We start from the raw sequence: 10000 nt of genomic DNA, 5'->3' as shown, positions 1-10000 counted from the left end.
GTGCCAAGGTTGATTGATGGGGTTTAGCGGTGCGCAATGGCTATTAAGTGAGTTCAACCTTGATTGGAAGTCGTTTGTTAATGTATTGAGTTAAGAAATGGGTTAAATCAATTTTAAATGTATGTTAAAAAGATAAATATCACCATTTAATAATATCACATGCGAATTATTATTGTATGTCTTTATTGAATAAAGCCAACACAATAAGTAGCAACTCTTGCTAAGGGCTACTCGTCTTACTTTTAACACCGTTACGTTTTCACCTGGGAATAATAAATGAAAGCGCAACATTTGTTAACAAAACCGAGTAATATTAACACGACCTCCAGCAATACTGCTTTTAATATTATAATTAACACTACGCCAACAACAACAACAACTACTACTACTACTACTACTACTTCTTCCTCTACTACTACTACTACTACTACTACTACTACTACTACTACTACTACTATTACTACTTCTACTACTACTACTACTACTACTACTACTACTACTACTACTACTACTACTACTACTACTACTACTACTACTACTACTACTACTACTACTACGACTACTACTACTACTACTACTACTACTACTACTACTACTACTACTACTACTACTACTACTACTGCTATTACTACTCCTTCTACAGAGCTCCAGATAAGGGTCGCATTTTCGTAATTACGAATTGTTTTCAAGTCCGTTACGTATTTATTTTAAAATCTAGTCGTACCATCAAGAATTACAAAATCAAGTTACGAATATTATTTTTACATCGGTTCGTATCGATTTTTATTGAGTTCTTTTCGCGTATAAAAGATCTTTTCGGTGCTTATATAAAATGGTTATCGGGTTTGTTTAAAAAAGCGCATTTTTTCCAATAAAAGCGGCGCCTATAGTCTATCTGTCAAAAAACAATGGCGGCGCCCAGAGAGCGTCCTAAAAAACTGCAAAGCGGCAAAAACACGCTTTTGTACGCAGTTGAATGTTAAGAAAGACATTATAGAAAAGATCTTATACGATGTTGTATGTTCAGTTGGCGAAACAGTCGGAAAAGATAAAAAAAACGCGACACGACGGGTCCAAACTTAAACAAAAAACATTGAACGAGTGGAAGGGACAATTCACGTGGCCAATCGTTGAAAAGATTGAAGGGGAGACCCGTTTTAATTGTGAAATATGTAAAAAAAATCATCGAAGGCATGCAATCTAAGCACAGTTTTTGGCATATGAAGGTATTTGAAAAATAAAATTGTATAATACTGAATAGACACTGTTGAACTCGTTTAAATCATGTTGATAGTATGTTTATTTTGATTTTTTGCATGAAAATAACCATTATTATTTATTTTAGGTCATTTAGAAAAGTTAAGAATTATTTTCCAAAACTAAGTAGTAACGTTAAGAATAACATTTCAGAGTTAAGAATTATTTTTGAAAATCTGGTAGTAACGTTAAGAATTTCACAAAACCTTATCTGGAGCTCTGTTCTATTACTACTACTACTACTACTACTTCTACTACTACTACTACTACCACTACTACTACTACTACTACTACTACTACTACTACTACTACTACTACTGCTACTACTACTACTACTACTTCTACTACTTCTACTACTACTACTGCTACTGCTACTGCTGCTACTGCTGCTACTGCGGCTGCTGCTGATGATGATGATGCTGATGATGCTACTACTACAACAACAACAACAACTACTACTACTACTACTACTTCAACTACTACTACTACTACTACTACTACTACTTCTACTACTACTGCTACTTCTGCAGCTGCTGCTACTACTACTACTTCTATTACTACTACTGCTGCTACTACTACTACTACTTCAACTGCTACTACTACTACTACTACTACTAGTACTACTACTACTACTACCACTACTACTACTACTACTTCTACTACTACTACTACTACTACTACTACTACTACTACTACTACTACTTCTTCTACTACTACTACTACTACTACTACTACTACTACTACTACTACTACTACTACTGCTGCTACTTCTGCAGCTGCTGCTACTACTACTACTTCTATTATTACTACTGCTAATACTACTTCTACTACTACTACTACTACTACTTCTACTACTACTACTACTACTACTACAACTACTACTACTACTACTACTACTACTACTTCTACTACTACTTCTTCTACTACTACTGCGACTACTGTTTTTTCCAAGTATAAAATTTCCACCAGTCTTAAGACTTAAGATGAAATTGAGTCTTCAACGAATACGTGTCATTTCGTTTGTGTTGTACGTATTTTTAGTTGGTCGCGTTAGCGGCCAGCTAAATTTACAGAGCATATTTTGCAAATCGGTATGTGTTTTTAAGGCTTAAGTACGGAAAGAACCGCATCTCACTTTGCTAGGGACGATTACCGCTGCCTGTCTGCAAGCAGACGACATATGATTCAACTCTAGCAGTGAGTGTATTTACCCTCTACCAGTTAGTGTATATACCAGCTTGTAGAACGACATTGGCCAGTCTAGTGTTCATAATTGAAATCTGTACATATTGGCTGCTTTCAGGGAAAACGGGGCTTAATGCACGTCAAATAAGATTAGCCAGTGCACATTGATTAGCCTGTGCAATGTGCACGAGCTAATCAAGGACGACAACAGCGAACAACTTCACTGCCTTCAGCGCTTTGATTTACCTCCTCCACGCATAAACGTAATTTTGAATACATGGCGCTCTGAAACGTATGTATTTTAAATGTTTATGAATATATGAAACACAGCCAATAACCATTCAAGTATTTAAAGTTTTGCGACACAATAAATTGGTTTTATACCGGATGTTCAAAATCTTTAACAGATAAATATTTTTCCAAAATGTATTTCTGAAACAAATGCTTTATTGGTATGGCTACAAGCGAAAATGACATGCGCTTTTGAACCTTCTTGATGGCTTTATGCTGTCTCCGAAAAACCTCTTTGTGTGTTCATTTTAAACAAGCATGTCGTGTTGTTGTTTTTTCAAACAATAACAGTAGATCATGTATGTCACACGTGCCATTCTGATTATTACGCTTTGAGCTGCGTGAAGTTGGCACTGCCATCGACGATCGACATTCGACATTCGAATATCGAACTGGGGCATATGTCGAGCCAGCTCTGACACCGACATTCGGCAAAAGTCCCGAATATCGAGCTGGGACGAGTGACGAGCTAGCTTTGACATCGACATGCGGCAAAAGTCCCGAATATCGAGCTGGGGCGAATGTCGAGCCAGGTCTGACATCGACATTCGGTACTTGTCCCGAATATTGAGCTGAAGCGAATGTGGAGCCAGCTCTGACATCGACATTCTGCAAAAGCCTCGAATATCGAACTGGTGCGAATGCCGAGTCGGCTCTGACATCGACGTTCGGCCATTGTCCCGAATATCGAGCTGGGGTGAATGTCGGGCCAGCTCTGACATCGACATTCGGCAAAAATCCCTAATATCGATCTGGGGTGAATGTCGGGCCTGCTCTGACATCGACATTCGGCAAAAGTCTCGAATATTGAACTAGGGTGAATGTCGTGCCTACTCTGACATCGACATTCGGCACTAGTCCCGAATATCGAGCTGGGGCAAATGTCGAGCCAGCTGTGACATCGACATCCGGAAAAAGTCCCGTATATCAGGCTGAGGCGAATGTCGAGCCAGCTCTGACATCGACATTGTGCAAAAGTCCCGAATATCGAGCTGGGGCGAATGCCTATCCAACTCTGACATCGACATTCTACACTATTCCCGAATATTCATCTGGGGCGAATGTCGAGCCAGCACTGACATCGACATTCGGCAAAAGTCCTGAATCTCGAGCTGAAACGAATGTCGAGCCAGCTCTGGCATCGACATTCGGCAAAGTCCAGTGTATTTCTTTTACATCGTCGGCAGACTGTGCTGTGGTGGTCAGGGCTGCATTGTCATACCAAGTTTGTGCATATTATGATTGGAAACATGTTTTTCGTATGATATTACTAAAACGTTTGCTGGCGAAAACATTCAATTAATTTTCAATTACGGCATGTTTATTTGATGCTACTTTATTTATGTCTTATCAGTCGTTATAATATGTAACTTAACAGGGGTGGAGGGCATGCGTATTCGAGACTTAACTTCGTTTAAGTGAGGTTAGTTGTAACTGACTTACAAAACGGCGTCGCTTTTGTTATTTTCGTAAGGAAGAAGCGCGTATTTTTACCGCGTAGACTCTTTATATGTGTATGTATTGTAAATGAATACGCCCTTTGGGCTTTTTTGTGTGCATGCTTCCCTCGTTTTTTTCAAGATCGCAAACGTCGAAAAAAAGTTATTCAAAGAATCGCGTTCACAAATGCGTCGTTTATTTACTTGACTTACGAGATTGGGTATGCATGGATAATATTTTATCTGATATTTAACCGTATTTGCGCATATGAACATTCAAATAAAACACAAATCATGAGTATCTTAATTTCTTCTATAATTATTAATATATTGAAGATATAAGAGTGTAAATCCCCCTTTCGGAAACTAACTTGTTTATGCACATGTTATGCTCTGACTTTCAAACAAAAAACACAGCTCATACCTATGAGACGGTTTTACACGACATTACTGTTGTGAATGAATTCCGCATTGGTACGAACGTATTGAAGATCTTTTTGTCATTAGAGGTCAGGAGTTAACATTTTATATTGCTTTGCAATTGACGCAGTATGTAATATGTGATGAATTGCTAGTTTTAAGTTATTATATCTAAGGTGAAATACACTGCTGCGATTGTTTTCTCACATATTTAACACAGTAATTTAAGGCATTTGATGGTATTTTTATACAGTGTAATTTTTAAACGTGCATTTTAAATACGTATCAAGAGTATACCTTAAACGGAAAACAACGCTTTCTATTTCCCGGTAACAAAACGATAGTTAAAGGTTTAAAATAGAACGCGTTACTAAGTGTCTGCCTTTTTAGAAAGCGAAAGGAATGTGACAATCCAACTATCAAACAAAGTACAAGACAAGTGCCACGCCAGTTAAAACACAATACAATCAATTTGACTTGCAATATAAGTGGAATGAGCAACCAAAAAGGTAAAGCCTGTTCAATACTATTACAATGTTGATTTTAAAAAATACTAACATTAGTAAGATTCGGAATAAGTTTTAGCAATTCGGAATACATAACGGACCCGATTTGCAAATCAGTGCATTAAGTGTTAATTGCAGATTCAAAAATATGTGTTTATTGAATATAAGGAGAGTTAAAGCGTGTTGCCACAACGGTTACTGATACATGTATATAACTTTGATGTGACACATTTTGGAAGACCTACTTATAAACCAGTTCTGTAGTTGGTGAAAGTGGACTTGTAGTGGATAGAAAGAGTTGTGCAAAGGCAATACATTATATGATTTTTTAGAGAAATGATCAATATATACAGGTATTTAATTGTTCTTTTATTTCTTTTGTAAATACAAATTATTTGAGACGGTTGTTTTGAGGAAATAACATATAAGTTCACTCAAACATTCGTTGTTTCAAACATTACATGCTTATCTTTTATTATTTCAAGTGCCGAAAAGTTTGTTTCCGAAATGGTGATTGGTGATTGGTGATGATGATTGGTGAGGATGATGATTATTAGTAATGATGATGATGATGATGATGATGATGATGATGATGATGATGATGATGATGATGATGATGATGATGATGATGATGATGATGATGATGATGATGATGATGATGATGATGATGATGATGATGATCGACATCCCGCTATACTTTCCAACTATACTGGGAACGCGCGTCAAGCAGTAAAAGTTTTGCGCACAATAAGTTGTTTTTATACTGGATATACACAATCTACAACAGATAACTAAATGCATAGATTGTATTTCTGAAACAAACGATTTATTGTTATGCCGAAGTTACGGAAGATACGGGCGCTTTGAACCTTTGCTTATTTGGTAAAAACAACGAATCAAAATTTCATACCGCATAATAATGTTAAGAAAAGTAATAATATGTTAATAAAAATGCACAAAGAAAACTAAGTATATAAGACTCCCCTGTAAGTATGCAGCAACATCACGAGAATCCGGTAAATATGTCCGGTTGTCTTTATTTAGAGAAATGTGTATGCCATAAGTCCACTTTCAAGTTATTTATTTTTCTGTTCATTTCTTTTCAATTGAGCCTTTAAATAGTGAATGTGTTTTTGTATTTTATCTACGTAATTACCACTACGATACAATTAAAAAAAATGTGTTCCTTAATGATTATTTGTAACAGATTCAGTAGCCGGTCAAAAATAACAGTTTTACAAACAATAATTTGTTATTATACTGAATATACATTATAAACAAAAGATAAACACATTTCCAAACTGTCTTTCTGAAACAAACGTTTAATTGGCATGCCGACATACGAAAATAACGGTCGCGTTTCAATATTCGTTCCGCATACTACTTCCACGTTTTAAATAAGGTGTTTATTTTTCAATGTGGATACATTTCACTTTAGTATTTTTTCCGCTGTTTAAAAAAAGGAAATAAAATATTTTTATATAAACAAAAAGCATTTTATAAGTGTCGTTTATCTTTTCGACGTTTTAATAGCATCAGACACGCAATATCAGACTGTACGTTCGAACGTCGTTGTATGTCTACGAAGGAAACAAATAAATTAATAGCTTTTAGTATCTCCGTCCAACAACTTACAACATTTCGGCTTCGCTTCTGCTGATTTTTTTAATTCATACTCATTTACATTTTTTGTTACTTACAAAACAATGATGGGATACAGATTCTTGATATGACCGAATCGGAATTGAAAATGGTGGAAGACCATATGGGTCATCACCTTAACGTCCACAACAATGTTTACAGACAACAAAGCTCTATGCTAGAAAAAAAAGAAGGCGGCAAGGTTATAAGTTGCCACGAACATGGAAATAAAATAATAAATAATGATGTTTTTTTTACTGAGATTCATTTAACAAATTTAATAGATATGCTTTGTTTAGATTAATATTGTTATTATAAAATTTGATGGAACCATTTACTGAAATACATATAATATACATAAATATTTAAAACACGAAACTATTCATCGCATTTTATCATTTTTTATCACACAGATTTCTCTTCATTCATTGAGGTCATATAAAACGAAAGCTCAGCAAGCTTGCATCATGCTGCATCTGCAACTCGTTAAGGTGTGTTAATAAATAATAACACGCATGATGTTGTTATTTTTTTTAACAATAAAAACAGATAAATATTATATATCTCAAATGCCGTTATGTTTCAAAGATTTCACAACATACAGTGTAGTTTGGAATATAAAGTGGTTAATTATTTAAGTATCTAATTAATAACTATTGTTTTTTTACGATGCTTAATCAGTATTGCATCAAAAAATACTGTATAGAAAAAAAAAGCATATAAAATTAATTGTTACGTTTGAACCATATTTGAATAAAACATAAATATTGTGGCAGCTTAGTTACCTGCTCGTTTCTCAAACGATCGTATGATGTAATAATAAACACATGGGCACTTATCAAATGATTGTTTCATTTGTTGAAGTTTATTTTTGTTACAAAGTCCGATGACCGAGAATCTACATGCAGGTACTATACTAATGCAAAAAATGCAACACAACGAAAAACAGACAGGACCTGGATTTTTATAAAATGATACGTCCTTTAAACGAAAAATACCATTATACCGCAAAGTGTCGTATCTGATTAGCCTGTGCGAACGAAACAGACTCATATGTGACGATACTTAAGTATATGCATTAAGCCCCGTTTTCCCAAAGAGAGGCTCGTATTAAAGTCATCGGATAAGAATTCTTGTTTTAACAAAGAGCGAGGAATAAATAACCACTAATGTAAATGTCAAAATATGTAAGAGAATTTTTTTTACCTCGTTAAGTATCATGACTCTAGTCTCATAAGCACACGATTTGGAGTATTATTATAAAGTACAAAATGGTGATAAGAACTTCTCAGTAATTTTAATTATTAAAGGTATTTGAAGGAGGGACCATTCTATGGGAACAATGGGTATGTTAGAAGGTCATTTTTTAGCCGTGCTCTAAGCAAACGGGGCTTAGTGCATGTGCGTAAAGTTTCTTCAAAATAGCCCGTGCAGTCCGCACAGGCTAATCGGGGCCGACACTTTCCGCCTAGATCAGTGTTTTTAAATGACAATTTAGAAGGGATTACAAAATCCGTAAAGCGGAAAGTGTTGTTCCGGATTTGTCTGCGCGGATTTCATTGCTAATCTGTGACGACACTTTTCGCACATGCATTGAACTCGTTTTTTCCAGACCGTGGCTCATTTATAAAAAATTTCTGCAGTAACGCCAGAGATTTAGAAAACAGCACAAACAAGTAATCTTACAATTCAAGTATTTAATTTCTACCTTCCTAAATTTTAATTGTGCTGGAATATTGGAATATTGGTAGTTTGTCGGATGGTCCTGAAAAGAAATGCTCACGAAAATTTTCGTATGGTTTTTAGCTTATGTCATGGTCCTGTGTCCGTGGTGTGTGCGTGCGTGCGTCCGTGCGTGCGTCCGTGCGTGCGTGCGTTAACTTTTTCTTCAAACATCTTCATCTCCTAAACTACTGGTCAAATTCTGATGAAATTTCTCAGGAATGTTCCTGTGGTGAACCTCTTTCAATTTTGTTCAAATGATGCCCCTGGGGTCAAATTTGACTGTGCCCCTGGGGGTCAAAAAATTGAAAATTTGCTTATATAAGGCCTATTTTGTGCAAACTTTATAAATCTTCTTGTCAAGAACCATTTGGCATAGGGCTACCAAACTTGGTATGTAGTGACATCTTATAGTCCTCTACAAGTTTTTTTCAAATTATGCCACTGGGGTCACATTTGACCCTGCCCTGGGGGGGTCAAAAAATTGAACATTTGCTTATATAAATCCTATTTTGTCAAAACTTTAAAAATCTTCTTGTCCATAACCATTGGGCAAAGGGCTACCAAATTTGGTATGTAGTGACATCTTATTGTCCTCTACCAAGTTTGTTCAAATTAAGCGCCTGGGATCAAATTTGACCGGGGGGTCAAAAAATTGAAAATTTGCTTATATAAGGCCTATTTTGTGAAAACTTGAAAAATCTTCTTGTCCATAACCATTGGGCCTAGGGCTACCAAATTTGGTATGTAGTGACATCTAATAGTCCTCTACCAAGTTTGTTCAAATTATGCCCCTGGGGTCAAATTTGACCCCGCCCTGGGGGGTCAAAAAATCGAAAATTTGCTTATATAAGTCCTTTTTTGTGCAAACTTTAAAAATCTTCTAGTCCATAACCGTATGGCATAGGGCTACCAAATTTGGTATGTAATGACATCTTATAGTCCTCTACCAAGTTTGTTCAAATTAAGCCCCTGGGATCAAATTTGACCGTTCCCCAGGGGTCACAAAATTGAACATATGCTTATATTGGGCCCATTTTGTGCAAACTATAAAAATCTTCATGTCCATAACCATTGGGCCTTTTTATATCAAATTTGGTAGGTAGTGACATCTAATAGTTTACTACATATTTTTTTTTTTCAAATTATGCCCCTGGGAACAAATTTGACCTTGCCCCAGGGGTCACAAAAATGAACATATGCTTAAATAAGGCCTATTTTGTGCAAACTTAAAAAATCTTCTTGTTCTTTATTATAGAGCCTAGGGCTACTAAATTTGGTATGTTGTGATATCTAATAGTTCTCTACCAAACTTGTTCAAATTATTCCCCAGGGCTCAAATTTGACCCTGTCCCGGGAGGTCACAAAACTGAACATATGACGTTTACCAGGGGAGATTACTGCGGCCGTGTGGCTGTGACCAACAACAACAACAACATCTTGTAAACATGAGATAAAACCCTGTCATTTAGTGCCATTTTAGATCAGATGGTGACTGCTTAAAAAGGAATTGAAGTAAGAACATGTGTTCTGAATGTT

Source organism: Dreissena polymorpha, chromosome 5, assembly GCF_020536995.1.
Source record: "Dreissena polymorpha isolate Duluth1 chromosome 5, UMN_Dpol_1.0, whole genome shotgun sequence".
In the NCBI taxonomy this organism is placed as follows: Eukaryota; Metazoa; Mollusca; class Bivalvia; order Myida; family Dreissenidae; genus Dreissena; species Dreissena polymorpha.
Note: the sequence above shows the minus strand (reverse complement) of the source record.